Source organism: Tiliqua scincoides, chromosome 12, assembly GCF_035046505.1.
Source record: "Tiliqua scincoides isolate rTilSci1 chromosome 12, rTilSci1.hap2, whole genome shotgun sequence".
NCBI lineage: Eukaryota > Metazoa > Chordata > Lepidosauria > Squamata > Scincidae > Tiliqua > Tiliqua scincoides.
Window position 1 is genome coordinate 13,852,833 of NC_089832.1, and position 14,842 is coordinate 13,867,674.

Consider the following 14,842-nt stretch of genomic DNA (forward strand, 5'->3'; position numbering starts at 1 on the left):
TCTAATGGTGGGAACGTATCTTGCTGGTATCAGCCTGCTTACTATCTGTTGCAGTTGCTTATGAGAAACCTGACTGTAGTCAGGCATATATCATTTCTGCTGTCAAGTAGTCCATCTCCTGCCAATTACCACAGATTTCCTGATAAGTCAGTGATGTAAACAGCTAACCTATAAAAGCCTATAGCTATTGCTTTGCTCTCAGCCCTCACTGGACACTGGCAGATGGTGTCATCCATAGAGTCACCTGAAAAGCTGTGCCTGGGATGCCTCTAGATGCCCAAAGGTACTTCTGTAAGTAGATGTTAAGTTTTTGCCGAGTAAAGCTCTCTCCTGACAGCCCTGGCCTTGGATTCACTTCTTCCTGTGATCCTAAAGAACCTCTAACTGTGGCCTGAAAACCCTGGTTAAAACATTGGTGCACACCAGAGAGGAATGGTTCCCTGTTCCTTCAGGATCCTCTGAAAGGATTCTGCATATCATTTTATTATGCATATTCATAAGATTAGAGGATACAGACCAAAGACCACAAATTTCTACTGTATAAAGAGCTACCTGGGGAGGGGGGAAGTAATCTTTTCACCATCAATTAAGGACACTCTCCTAACAACCATCATACAGAGGCAGATGTCCAGGCACGAGAAGTGAGCTGTGCTTTTCTGCAGTGACAAAAGCTGCAATGACGGCAATGTTAAAATTGCAAGCTCTCCCATTGTTAAATGAGATGTAGAAAAAGGGGGGGGGAGTCTAATAAGCCAGAAAAAGTCTGATTAAAGAATCCCCCATGTCAGGTGTTATTCATGCCTTGCCAGTCTTGTCATTCTACTGCTGTGTTTTTAATTGGGTAATGATGATAATCACACACTTCATGGGCAAAAGACTGAGGTATTTGAAGAAGAGGCAGTTGAACCCAACATGACCTAAAACTCACAATGTCTCATCACCGAAATCTACTTCCTTATAATTTAACTTATTGTTGTGCAGGGGAAAAAAAAATGTGTCTTGTGGAATTCCTGTTATTTTGTCTGCAAGAGTTGCTATGACAGGGGAAATCCCACACTCCCAATTCATAAAACTCCAATTTGTATTTTGAGCTTGTGTGTGATTTGGCGATGTCAATGTATAGCAGAATGCTTAATCCACAACTGCGTGAATCATTGCCTACTTTATTAAATGTAATTTGGTGGCTCTGCTCTTTATTAGGAAAGTTAATCTGATCCATTTAAATGGGCACATCAAATGCCTAACTAAGAAGCTCTGGTTTACCCTTGCTGAACTTCTTGGAAGGGTTCCAGCTCCTACTATTTATAGCCCCCCTCCCTCTTGATAAATAAAACATGCTTGACCTGGTCCTTATTACATCAGTGGAACATCTTTACATTTAAATAACATTAAAAACCAAGGAAAGTAGCGTTAGGGCTCCGATGCAATCTTCTCCAGTTTAAGGGATGATGTGTGCATAAAACTGTTGCTTATGCACAGCTGATCCTTGGCCTGATCCGCCAGGGCTCATCTTATGTTCTTAAGTGTAGCAAAGCACAGCAGGCAGAGTAATTTTATTACACTGACCTCAGACTCAATAGTTTCATTTTAATTCCATTGTTGGACCAGCCCAAAAATTTTGGTATCTGGAGTTAGCAACATCAAATGCTAGTCCCCACAAGCACAGAATTTAGCATGGAGTGCAACAGTGACTACTCCTCCTAACTGGACAAAGGAAAAACCATATTTCTCAAGGTGACAGCATCTGCTGATATTCACCCCCACATAACATCTTTTCCAGTGGCTGTTCACTGCTGACTCTTTTTTTTTAAACCATGAAACATCTTCTTATTTATTTTGCTATGCAACCATCTGATGAAAAGCTCTATACAAATATTTTTAAAATAAATTTAGCAATAATAATAAACCCCACCAAAAGGAAACGGGATTCCCATGCTCTCATTCATTTCAAGGGAATATTTACTCTGCAGCACCTTTTCTGATTGTTGTCATTGGCACCTGATGGTTGGGACTGCTTCGGTGGCATTCCCAGGACCTGGCAGCTGAAATCTGACTACCTACTAGGGACAGTTCTAGAGATACTATCAGTACCACAGTTGGGACTGCATTATTTTCTTTTTGAAATAGAATGAATTTGGACTGAATTTGTTTTCAGTGCCATTTTGATTTCATAAGAACAGCCCCACTGGATCAGGCCATAGGCCCATCTAGTCCAGCTTCCTGTATCTCACAGCGGCCCACCAAATGCCCCAGGGAGCACACCAGATAACAAGAGACCTCATCCTCGTGCCTTCCCTTGCATCTGGCATTCTGACATAGCCCATTTCTAAAATCAGAAGGTTGCGCATACACATCATGGCTTGTACCCCGTAATGGATTTTTCCTCCAGAAACTTGTCCAATCCCCTTTTAAATAAGAAATTTTGGCAGTTTCAGTTGGCCATTTTGATTTCCCCGGTACAATTAATTATATACTCACAGTAGAAGTGAACCAAAATGGCACTGGCTGACTTGCTTGATTCCGCTATCGTGCACATCACTGCCATAAGAGCAAAGCGAGTGCTCTTTTTCAGACCTCACCTGGAGTACTGTGTCCAATTCTGGACACCTTACTTAAAGAAAGATGCAGCCAAACTGGAGTGGGTTCAAAGGAGAACGACTAGGATGTTCAGAGGGCTAGAGAACAAGCCCTGCAAGGAAAGGTTGAGGGAACTTGGTATATTCAGCTTGGAGAAGAGAAGACTGAGAGGGGATATGAGACAACTCTCCAAATACCTGAAGGGCTGTCACATGGGAGAAGGGGCAAATTTAATTGCAACTGCCTATGAAAGTAGATCGAATGGGTACAAACTGCAGGAGAAGAGATTCTGATTGGACATCAGGAAAAAATCCCTGATGGTCAGGGCAGTTTGGCAGTGAAACAGATTGCCAAGAGAGGTGGTAGATTCTTCCTCAGTGAAGATCTTCAAGCAGAGGCTTGACAAGCATCTTCTGGAGACGCTCTAGGAGGATTTCCTGCTACAGGAAGGGGGTTGGACTAGATGACCTTTAGGTCCCTTCCAACTCTATGATTCTTTAAGTGCCAACAACAATAAAAAAGAATATAATCGAAAAGCACTGTAAAACAAAGCAACACAGAAGAGACACCATCAACAGCCACTACATAAGATGCCATGCTGGGGTGAAGACAGACTGTTGCTTTTAATAGCTTAAGTTCCATGAGGACAGGGCTATTAACATTTAGGGGAAAAGACACTAATAGAGATAGATAGACACTGATAGAGATTTTAGAGGGTTAACCTAACTTCTCTTTAGATGAAGAAAATAACTGAAAATAGGAGCCAGGAAAAGGACTGGTGTTTTGTTAAAAATAGGATAGAAGAAGCCAGTACGTCAAGTTGACCTGCACAAAGGAGAACATACACGTCATAGCTTTCCCAAAAGGAAAATTCCAGGGTCTTGTGTAACCAAAGTTGTGGGACATAAACTCTGCCTTAGAAGGGTAAAATAACTTTCCAGTTAGGGCTGGAACCAGGCACCAGGGTCAAAGTATGCCAAATATGGAGGTGGAAGTGACATGCAGTGTCACATGGGTGTCTTGTTTGTTTCATAGTATAAATATGAAGTTCTGGGTGTGGTTCTCTGAGAAACTAGGAAGAAGGAAAGGGTAAATGGTTGGCAACCTTCAGTCTCGAAAGACTATGGTATAAGCCTACAGCACCCGGTATTCCCAGGCAGTCTCACATCCAAGTACTAACCAGGCCTGACCCTGCTTAGCTTCCGAGATCAGACAAGATCGGGAGATAGTGTTCAGTATAGGGAGATGGTTGGCAACCTTCAGTCTCGAAAGACTATGGTATAAGCCTACAGCACCCGTATTCCCAAGCGGTCTCCCATCCAAGTACTAACCAGGCCTGACCCTGCTTAGCTTCCGAGATCATGGTATAAGCCTGCAGCACCCGGTATTCCCAGACGGTCTCCCATCCAAGTACTAACCAGGCCTGACCCTGCTTAGCTTCCAAGATCAGACAAGATCAGGCATCTGCAGGGTAACAGTTGCTGCTAAAGGGTAAATGCCTGTATCCAAACTGTAAATAGCTGTAAAATAAAGCTTCCAAAACGCTTTTAAAGGTCTGTCACTGTTTAGCATTGACTCAGTGAACAAGAATCCGAAATCTTTCCATCAGGGCACAATCCTAACCCACTTTCCAGCACTGTCATAAGGACAATGCAGCCTGAGGTAAGGGAACAAATATCCCCTTACTTTGAGGAAGCCTCTGTCACTGCCAACCAACTGCAGGATGCAGCACACGCCCCATTGGCACAGCTATGCCAGTGCTGGAATGTTGGTTAGGATTTGGGCCTAAGGATCCAATTCTATCCAACCTTCCAGCACTTACGTAGCCATGATGCAGACTGAAGGGAACAAATGTTCTCTTACTTTGAGGAAGTCGCCGTGACTGCCTCCTCCCACCGCAGTATGCAGCTTATGCCCTGTTGGCAAGGCTCAATCAGTACTGGAAAGCTGGATAGTATTGGGCCCTAAGGCTGCAATCCTATGAAAAAACCTGGGAGAAAGCCCCATGGAACACATGGAAGAGGCATGCATAGGATTGTGCTGTTAATCACTCCAAGCCCATGGGATAGAGCAGGATATAAACAAATTAATTCATCATGTAACATCTGCATGGGATGATGGAAGATAGGATGGTCCACGCATACTCTCAAGTGATGCATCGTGTGTTACAGTACTGACTGTGGACAGACCCATGCCACATTTTATGTGCAAGATTTTCAGACCAGCAAGTTCATGAATCTGCCCCAGTCTGCTTTGTATAATGATTTTCCCCTTTTAAGATATTGCTTTCTCTGTTAGATCTTTTTTTATGGAGGCATATTTTCAGATCAAAGGGCACAGAGGCCCCATATCCCTTTTCTTTCTTATTACTACAGTAAATATTCACAGAAGCAGCATTGATTATATTAAGGAGCATTCATTTCAATAAAAGATGTCACTGACTTCAAAGAGACCAAGCTGGATCCTGAATGGCAGAGTTTCTGTAATGCAAAGCTGGTGGGGAATTCAAGGGAGGAGGCATTAAATGAGTTTTGTATTTAATATTAGCCTGGTAGGCTGAACAATCGAGAGTACAAAGGTAACAAAAATTCATTGCTGCTGTAAATTATGCAAAACTGGCACAGCCTAAGGGCAGAGCAGAAGCAGCTGTAGCTCTGCAGAAGGCAAAGAGAACCTGGCCACATCTCCACAATCCTCCACACTTCCTCTTCAGCTCCATTCTACTTTTCAAATCCAGGGAAAGGGGGAAGAGCAGAGACGGCTGGTGCACTTCAGGTTAGTGGCAAGGGTGGCATCTGACAGACTGCCACCGGCACTAGGAGTGGGGGCTCTTGGACCAGATCTTGCTACCCCTTTTCCCCACACCAGACAAATCCTTTGAGAGCGCCAGCTTTCTGCCCCAAACGTTACCACTAGCCAAACACAGACTCATCCATATCCTTGTATTAAGGAAACACAAACATCCTCAAGACATTATTTTATTGCCCTATTTATCATAAGATGACATTTATCTGCTTTAAGTGATGCAACAATGGCTATTAATTGGGAACATTCACTCAAAGGAGAAATAATGGTACCAAACCCAGACATTTTATTATTTAAATTCCCTTAGGGAAACCTCTGGTGCTTTGTTTAGTTTGGTTTTAGAAAGCGAACAGCTTTGAAGCAAGACGAGTGTGAAGATGACAAGAATACTAATTTGTGCATTGTGACCTGACCTCAAATGGGTCATGGCAAGGCTTTCACCATCACTATTGTGTTTTGAAGTACAGGTTTGCACAATAACCAGGGCTACAGATCCTACAGATCCCAAGGATCTGTCCTGGGACCGGTGCTTTTCAACCTCTTCATAAATGACCTGGAGACAGGGTTGAGCAGTGAAGTGGCTAAGTTTGCAGACGACACCAAACTTTTCCGAGTGGTAAAGACCAGAAGTGATTGTGAGGAGCTCCAGAAAGATCTCTCCAGACTGGCAGAATGGGCAGCAAAATGGCAGATGCGCTTCAATGTCAGTAAGTGTAAAGTCATGCACATTGGGGCAAAAAAATCAAAACTTTAGATATAGGCTGATGGGTTCTGAGCTGTCTGTGACAGATCAGGAGAGAGATCTTGGGGTGGTGGTGGACAGGTCGATGAAAGTGTCGACCCAATGTGCGGCAGCAGTGAAGAAGGCCAATTCTATGCTTGGGATCATTAGGAAGGGTATTGAGAACAAAACGGTTAGTATTATAATGCCGTTGTACAAATCGATGGTAAGGCCACACCTGGAGTATTGTGTCCAGTTCTGGTCGCCGCATCTCAAAAAAGACATAGTGGAAATGGAAAAGGTGCAAAAGAGAGCGACTAAGATGATTACGGGGCTGGGGCACCTTCCTTATGAGGAAAGGCTACGGCGTTTGGGCCTCTTCAGCCTAGAAAAGAGACACTTGAGGGGGGACATGATTGAGACATACAAAATTATGCAGGGAATGGAGAGAGTGCATAGGGAGATGCTCTTTACACTCTCACATAATACCAGAACCAGGGGACATCCACTAAAATTGAGTGTTGGGCGGGTTAGGACAGACAGAAGAAAATATTTCTTTACTCAGCGTGTGGTCGGTCTGTGGAACTCCTTGCCACAGGATGTGGTGCTGGCGTCTAGCCTAGACGCCTTTAAAAAGGGATTGGACAAGTTTCTGGAGGAAAAATCCATTATGGGGTACAAGCCATGATGTGTATGCGGAACCTCCTGATTTTAGAAATGGGTTATGTCAGAATGCCAGATGCAGGGGAGGGCACCAGGATGAGGTCTCTTGTTATCTGGTGTGCTCCCTGGGGCATTTGGTGGGCCGCTGTGAGATACAGGAAGCTGGACTAGATGGGCCTGTGGCCTGATTCAGTGGGGCTGTTCTTATGTTCTTATGTACATGGGTAGGACTCTCTGTGTGTGCGTGCATGCGTGCGTGCGTGCGCGCGCGCGTGTGTGTGTGTGTAAGATATTTTCCAGAAATTAAATCAGAAATTAAAATAAAAAGAAATTCAAATAAATTACTTTTTCCAGTCAGAAATAATATCGTGGCTGCATCTGCTGACACCATAACACCCGTATCACCTACCAAGGACATTTTTATAGTGATTATAATTTATAATTATAATTTAGTAAAATGCACCCTTGGAATAAAAACACACAATACCAGAATTTGCTATTTTAATCCAGAAATTTTGATGAAAAATATCACCAAAAAACACACCCCTATACTTGGGACAAATTCCGCTAGAGAATTTGGATTCAGAAGAGTTGCTTTGGTCAAACCTTCAGTAGACCCCCTCAGTCTTCCACCACCCATCTGCTCTCTCTTGCCCAACACTCCCTTTCCTCTCCGCCTTTCAAAGCTGGTCCCATGGCACTGCAAGAGCCTCTGCTCTCCTTCCAACTGGCCTGAAAGGAGAGAAGGGGCAGAGCGACACAGTGGCAGCACACGCTGGTTGGCTGCCACCGAGAAAAGAAGAGAAGCTCTGATTGCTCTGGCACCTGCTCCACTGGGCTCTTGTCGGTGGCTCCCTGAGGTTTGAGATGGATCCAAGATCATGTCATGGGAACGCCACTTCTTTAAAGAAAACAGAACTGACAACAGAGTGTCCTGTCCAAGAGAAGCCACATCCTTGCCTTGGGTGGTTTCGGTTAACCAGACAGCAAACTGGCTATAATGCAATTGAGGTATAAGCAACCGTGAAGAAACTGCTGATGTGAGAACATCAACTCTCCTCCTCTGAAGCTGTGTTGTTCTGAGAAACAGGTGGCTGGAAGTGAGAATTATGTAGCTTTTATTTTTATTTATTTTTATTTTATGTAGCTTTTATTCTTACCCTGGGGGCTGGGGGCTAAGAATAGGCCCTCAGTTTGGCTGTACTTGTCGTAAGAGGCGACTAAACAGCCACCGGGTAGATGGGACTCGTCAGCCTAGGAAGGCAGCTCATCTAAGAGAAGGAAACTCTGACCTCAAACCTCCACTGCCTTGTGGCTACATCCAGTTCTGGAAAAGGCTTCAGGAGTCAACCTCGAGGCAAAATCAGGAGCCGGAGTCCCTTAGGCAGTTCATGGCTGAACACAGTCACGTTCTGGCAACTCCTGCGACGCCGCTGGAACCAACCGTATTGGCTTCTGCCTTTCCATTGGACCATTCCAGCGACGTGGAGAGGGGGGATTTGCTGCATGGGTAACAGCCTATCCTCCATACCTTCTTTACCCAGGCTTCGCGCACTGGAGAGGACACTCCAACTTCGCCATACGGCGTCGGCACAACACGGGAAGCAGCAGTTTACCGGTTATAAGTCTTTGCTCGATTGGCGTAGAGCATGACGCCAGGGGCTGCTTCCGACGGTGGGAGAGATCATTGCATCTCATTGGGCAGCTACCGCCCACCTTAAGCTGGGCAGTCCCCAGCCAGTAAGGTGTTGCCTCGCCACGGTCCGTTAACCTCATGGGGTGCGTGGGGTTTAGGGTGAAAACCAACAAGTGGATCGACAACTCTGCACCATGCAACAGAAAACAGAAAACTACTGCCCTAAAGCTGGGCACCTGGAACGTTAGGACAATGACACCTGGCTTCTCTGATGACCTGCAAGAAATAGACGACGCACGCAAAACAGCTGTCATCGACATGGAGCTGAGCAGACTGCAGATGGACATCGTCGCCCTTCAAGAGACTAGGCTGCCAGATTCCGGATCTGTCAAGGAGAGAAATTTCTCATTTTTCTGGCAGGGAAAACCACCAAATGAAACCAGGGAACATGGCGTTGGCTTTGCGGTCAGAAATACCCTGCTGAAATCCATCATCCCACCTACTGTGGGAAGTGAAAGAATTTTGTCCCTGCAGCTCCAGTCATCAGCAGGACCTATCACTCTCATCAGTGCTTATGCACCGACTCTGTCGTCTCCAGCAGAAGCCAAAGACAAATTCTATGATGACCTGGCCACCACTGTCAAGAAAATCCCTGTAAAAGAGCCATTGTTCATCCTCGGCGATTTCAATGCTAGAGTTGGTGCTGATAACAGTTCATGGCCCACTTGCTTAGGTCAGTTTGGCACTGGGAGGATGAACGAAAATGGCCAACGCCTGCTAGAGTTTTGCTGTCATCACGGTCTCTGTGTCAGCAACACATTCTTCAACACAAAGCCCCAACATAGAGTCTCTTGGAGACATCCAAGATCAAAGCACTGGCACCAGCTCGACCTGATCCTCACCAGACGCTCCAGCCTTCCCAGCATCAAGATCACACACAGTTATCATGGTGCTGCCTGCGACACTGACCACTCCCTGGTGTGCAGCAGAGTGAAACTGCAAACAAAGCGACCGTATCACACGAAAAAGGAAGGAAGACCTCGCATTGATACCAGCAAGACCCGGGATCAGAGAAAAGTGGAGGAATTTGCACAAGCGCTTGAGGAATCTCTTCCAGGCCCGGCCGACGCAAACGCATCCAACAGATGGGAACATTTCAAGAATACCGTTTACAACACCGCCTTGTCCATATTCGGCAAGAAGACCAACAAGGCGGCAGACTGGTTTGAAGCCCACTCTGAGGAGTTGACACCAGTCATTGAGGAAAAGAGGAGAGCTCAAGCAGCATACAAGGCCTGTCCCAGTGAGCGCAACCTGCAGGTCCTCCGAACTGCTCGCAGCAAAGTCCAACAGACTGCCAGGAGATGTGCTAACGACTACTGGCTCCAGCTCTGTTCCGAGATACAGATAGCAGCTGACACGGGCAACATCAAGGGGATGTATGATGGTATCAAGCAGGCCCTAGGTCCAACACAGAAGAAAATTGCCCCTCTGAAGTCTGCCACAGGCGAGGTCATCCAGGATCGGGCGCAGCAGATGGAACGCTGGGTGCAGCACTACTCTGAGCTATATTCCAGAGAAAATGTAGTCACTGAAGAAGCACTGAACAACATTGAGTGCCTGCCTGTGCTGGAAGAGCTTGACAGTGAACCAACCCTAGAAGAACTTCACGTGGCCCTGGACTCCCTTGCCTTTGGCAAGGCACCTGGAAAAGACAGCATCCCTGCTGAAGTCCTAAAATGCTGCAAAGAGATCTTCGTCACTGAGCTGCATGAAATCCTCTGTCTCTGCTGGAGAGAAGGTGGAGTACCTCAAGACATGAGGGATGCAAACATCATCACGCTGTACAAGAACAAAGGTGACAGGGGTGACTGCAACAACTACCGCGGCATCTCTCTCCTTAGCGTTGTAGGAAAGCTGTTTGCCCGAGTTGTACTAAAGAGGCTCCAGGTACTTGCAGAGAGCGTCTATCCAGAATCGCAGTGTGGATTCCGAGCCAACAGGTCCACCACTGATATGGTATTCTCCCTTAGACAACTGCAGGAGAAATGCAGGGAACAACGACAGCCACTCTTTATAGCCTTCATAGATCTCACAAAGGCTTTCGACCTGGTCAGCAGAGACGGCCTCTTCAAGATTCTCCCCAAGATTGGATGTCCACCCAGGCTCCTCAGCATCATCAGATCTTTCCACAAGGACATGAAGGGCACTGTTGTCTTCGATGGCTCCACATCAGACCCTTTTGACATCCGAAGCGGAGTGAAGCAGGGCTGTGTTCTTGCACCAACCTTGTTTGGGATTTTCTTCGCTGTCCTGCTGAAGCAGGCCTTTGGAACTGCAACAGAAGGCATCTATCTCCGGACCAGATCAGACGGAAAGCTCTTCAACCTCTCCAGACTGAGAGCAAAATCCAAAGTCCAGCTGAAATGTCTGCGTGACTTCCTCTTTGCCGACGATGCAGCTGTCACTACCCACTCTGCCGAAGATCTCCAGCAGCTCATGGATCGTTTTAGCAAGGCCTGCCAAGATTTTGGACTGACAATCAGCCTGAAAAAAACACAGGTCATGGTTCAGGATGTGGACTCACCTCCCTGCATTACAATCTCTGAGCATGAACTGGAGGTTGTCCATGACTTTGTGTACCTTGGCTCAACGATCTCCAACACACATTCTCTCGATACCGAGCTAAACAAGCGCATCGGTAAAGCAGCTACCACGTTTTCCAGACTCACAAAGAGAGTCTGGTCCAACAAGAAGCTGACGGAACACACCAAGATCCAGGTCTACAGAGCTTGCGTCCTGAGTACACTTCTGTACTGCAGCGAGTCATGGACTCTTCGCTCACAACAGGAGAGGAAACTGAACGCTTTCCACATGCGCTGCCTCCGACGCATCCTCGGCATCACCTGGCAGGACAAAGTTCCAAACAACACAGTCCTGGAACGTGCTGGAATCCCTAGCATGTATTCACTGCTGAAACAGAGACGCCTGCGTTGGCTTGGTCATGTCGTGAGAATGGATGATGGCCGGATCCCAAAGGATCTCCTCTATGGAGAACTCGTGCAAGGAAAGCACCCTACAGGTAGACCACAGCTGCGATACAAGGACATCTGCAAGAGGGATCTGAAGGCCTTAGGGATGGACCTCAACAAGTGGGAAACCCTGGCCTCTGAGCGGCCCGCTTGGAGGCAGGCTGTGCAGCATGGCCTTTCCCAGTTTGAAGAGACACTTTGCCAACAGTCTGAGGCTAAGAGGCAAAGAAGGAAGGCCCATAGCCAGGGAGACAGACCAGGGACAGACTGCACTTGCTCCCGGTGTGGAAGGGATTGTCACTCCCGAATTGGCCTTTTCAGCCACACTAGACGCTGTGCCAGAACCACCTTTCAGAGCGCGATACCATAGTCTTTCGAGACTGAAGGTTGCCAATACATACATATTTTTATTCATTTTTTTAAAAGCCAAGAATACAAGAATAGCACTTTTGGCCTTCCAACATATTGGGAGCCTTTGAGCTCAAACCTGTGGGTTGCGCCGCACCTCCTTACTGCTGGCCTCCCACCGGAGGTGGCTCAGCTCTGGCCAGCGCGTAGCCACTGCCTGGCGGGCGCCCACGTTCTGCAGCTCGGCGGTGCCTGCAACCTCCAGGCTGCGGAAAGGGGAATGGGGGCGTTCCCGGGGGCATGGGGGAGGCGTTCCAGGAAGGCATGGTCGGGGCATTCCCTGGGGCGGGGGAGAAGCGGGTCCACGGAGCCAAGCTCCGCAGGATTCAGGGTACTCGGGCAGGGCTGCTTGTCCTACACAAGCGCCTTCACTTTAGCAGTGACCGAACAGTCGCCGCTAAAGTGAGTAGTCCCATTGCGGGACTGCTTCCCTTACTCGGGGGAAGGGGATGAATGTCCCCTTCTCCCAAGGAGCCTCCTGCAGTAGCATGGGAGGCTCTGGATGTGGTGGGAGCCCTTTGTGGAGCCGCCAGGTCCTGCAGCTCCGGGCAGCTCAGGATTGGGCTGTTTGAAGGCTATCACTTCTGAATACCAAGTTGGAGACCACAGAAGACAAAGCATGTTGTGGACGCAATCCTAATGCGCACTTGGGCCAGCGCAAGCCCTTGCGCTGGCCATAAAGCACATGTGCACTGACTTGGGAGTCAGGGAGACTGGTGCAAGGACATGCACAGGCCTCTCTGCACCAACACGGGTTCCGGGTCCAGTAAGTTTGTGCCGGCCTTTCCAGGCCAGCACAGGTGTCTGGGGTGAGGTGGGGAGGAGGCATTTCAGGGTAGGGGGAGGCCAGTCAGTAGGCAGTCCTGGGGGCAGGCAGGTGGGAAGTTGGGCCAGGATCCAGTCCTTTTGCCAGATTCTAGCCCTGTTCCCGAACTGGTGGATCAGGCTTGGGAAGGGGTGAGTTTGGAAGAGGAAATCTCTGCCATTTCCTATTCTTACCCAGAGAAGACTTCCAACCTGCTCCTAAGCTGTGCTGGATGTGGCCCAGCTGCGCCAGTGCAGGTTAGGATTGGGCTATGGATGTGTCAGAACTGGAAATAATCTGACCATGGCTTTGAAGAAACTGTACTTCCCATTTTCACAGATATTTTCTAATGGCCCAAAAGGATGCTTGTGACTCTCCCCACGAATGGGACCCATCGCATCATACAACTACCTGCAGCTTTTCTAAGCAAGCAATTAGAAAATGGTTGCCAATACCAAAAGCGTGTTCTAATTTTTGTTTCATTTCATTTCCGTTTCAACTCTGTGCTGCCCCTTTAGGGTCTTTCTTTGGAGCAGATTGCGAGCCGCAGACAATCAGGGCTGCGAGGAAAAGAATAAAAGATAACTAACCCACTGACATTGTAACACTGGGTTGTGTATGAGTCAGAGCACATCTGGCAATGTGGACTCAGTAAATTAATTTGGACATGCACCAATGGACAGTAATCAAGTTTCATGTCAGCCAATAAACAGCCGTGTAATGAAGCACCAAAAACTTGCATTCAGTTTAAATCACACCAAGGTTCTTCCTGCTTCAGGACTTACCATTGCAGCCTTAAACAAAACAAAACAAAACAAAACAAAACAAAACAAAACAAAACAAAAGAAAGAAAGTAAGAAAGTAAGAAAGTAAGAGCAAGCATCTGAACACTGTTCTGTCACCCCTTAAGAAAAGGTTACCTTTCTAACGTACATAGAAGTCAGTTTCATTTCTGTACACTGTGAATTCAACGATTTCTCCATGCCACCAAAAAAATTGGCTCAGATGAACCAGTATTCAGAGGCATTTTGAAATTTGCCTATGTGAAGTTTGCTCTTGAATTTAAATTGCATTTGGAACATGGCATTTTCCCTATAAAATGCAACTTACTAACATAGAATCTGAATGTTGGAGTTGGAAGGGGCCTTAACAGGTCATCTGCTCAGTGTAGGCAACTACTACAGCTTCACTGGTGGTGACCATCCAGCTTCGGCTGACTATCTTGATTTTTCCACGGATTTATTTAATTATTTTTCACATTTTTATACCACCCTTCCTCCAAGGAGCTTAGGGTGATGAACATTGTTTCTCCCCTCCTTTTGTCTTCACACCAACACCTGTGAGCTAGGTGAGGCTGAGAGAGAGAGAGAGAGAGAGAGAGAGAGAGAGAGAGAGAGAGAGAGAGAGAGAGAGAGAGAGTGTGACTAGCCCAAAGTCACCCAGGCAGCTACATGGCTGAGTGGGGATTTGAACTGGATCTTCCAGGTCTAAGTTTGACTCCTGAACCACTACACCATCCTGGGATCACATGCAAAATGTCATATGCCAGCACTGGCCAAGTTTGCCAAAGACTAAATAGCACCACAAACCTAGTATGTTCAATACTGTCAAGTATTATGTATTTCTGCATGCCAATTGTCAAACCATTACATGCCAATTATCAAGTGTCTGTCATCATATATCACTGGATATCAACAGTAGATTAAATATTCTGTAAAAGAATATTCAGAAGATACCCAGCAGAGCCAGGTACAAGGATGGTGGAACAAGGTCTGACACTGGTCCTGCTATGGCATGGAGGTTCATGGAACCTGCCATTGGCTCACAGGCCTTGACTCCCCCAATGATTCACCAAGGGGTGACAGCAGCAATCAGTTCATCCAAGGAAAAGGAAGGGAGGAAAGGAAGAGCAGAGGCTGACATGCCACCAGGTAAGGAAAGTGGCATCTAGAGTACCACCTGAAGTGCCAGGAGGTTTTGGGTTGGCCCCTTTGACATTTGCAGCATACACTCTTTTATCAGCCTGCAAAAACACAACAGAAAAAAGAAGAAGCAAAGATGACATCTCAAGAGGCCATAAAGGAGATTTGTTCTACTTCATATTTATAAATAATTACCAAGCTGTTCTGTTAAGAGCATCTTTGGATTGAGAACTGCATTATAAGGCAGCACTTTACAGTTATGAAGTGTGTCTT

The 14,842-nt window shown here is 46.8% G+C and overlaps 1 protein-coding gene and 1 pseudogene across 1 annotated transcript in view; both read right to left on the reverse strand.

Annotated features, from left to right (window-relative positions):
- Positions 1-14,842, reverse strand: part of LOC136663086 (connector enhancer of kinase suppressor of ras 2-like) — a 319,906-nt gene that overhangs the window by 184,496 nt on the left and 120,568 nt on the right. The window lies entirely within an intron of this gene.
- On the reverse strand, positions 3,947-4,066 carry LOC136663431 (5S ribosomal RNA; annotated as a pseudogene).